The 887-nt window shown below is 46.2% G+C and overlaps 1 pseudogene; it reads right to left on the bottom strand.

The window, feature by feature from the left end:
* Nucleotides 1-369: 369 nt before the first annotated feature.
* Nucleotides 370-487, bottom strand: LOC124722308 (annotated as a pseudogene).
* Between the last annotated feature and the right edge of the window lie 400 nt (nucleotides 488-887).

Raw genomic sequence — 887 nt, 5'->3', positions numbered from 1 at the left:
AATTGATAAAGTAAAGAGTAGACTCACACACTCAGATGTAGGTCCTTATGAAGTGATTCAACGTTTGCTCAAGTTCTGTTCCGTCAGGATTAAACATAAACTAATCAGCACTTCTACTGATCGAGTGTGAGACAGCCTGTTTTCCTCCTGACGATTAACCCTTCGTCCGAACAGGCCTTGGAAGGCCCAACGGCTCCGACCGGCCGCCATGTCATCCTCAGCCCATAGGCGTCACTGGATGTGGATATGGAAGGGCACGTGGTCAGCACACCGCTCTCCCGGCCGTACATCAGTTTACGAGACCGGAACCGCTACTTCTCGATCAAGTAGCTTCTCAGTTTGCCTCACAAGGGCTGAGTGCACCCCGCTTGCCAACAGCGCTCGGCAGACCGGATGGTCACCCATTCGAGTGCTAGCCCAGCCCAACAGCGCTTAACTTCGGTGATCTGACGGGAACCGGTGTTACCACTGCGGCAAGGCCGTTGGCTCCTGATGATTATGTGTATGAGAATCCAAACAATCGAATCAGCTACCAACCGACCAGGCTACGAAGTATTTCCACGTGCCCAGGAAAGGTACAACATCAGAACGTGTGGTGACATTCCCTTTCAAGTTTGCAGAAGTTACTGATTGATACCCACACTGTGTGAGAGTAATATAGGAACATATAAAAATGTAAACAGTGACTACGAAATGAATTATTTCTTTCAAGCAGTACGCAGTTGTGCGTGCACTTTTTTTACGGATATGTCTTTGCAAAACTGTATGAAACTCACTACCTGTTACAGCCTGTACATTTTATTTTTAAGAGAAAAGATAGTAAGATTTAAAAATGGCGTCTGATTTGATTGAATTTCGTATAAAAAGTAACGTCGTATGGCATGGTT

Source organism: Schistocerca piceifrons, chromosome 1 (assembly GCF_021461385.2).
Source record: "Schistocerca piceifrons isolate TAMUIC-IGC-003096 chromosome 1, iqSchPice1.1, whole genome shotgun sequence".
NCBI classification, from domain to species: domain Eukaryota; kingdom Metazoa; phylum Arthropoda; class Insecta; order Orthoptera; family Acrididae; genus Schistocerca; species Schistocerca piceifrons.
The sequence above is the reverse complement of the archived record's forward strand: the minus strand, read 5'-3'. Positions and strand labels throughout refer to the sequence as shown.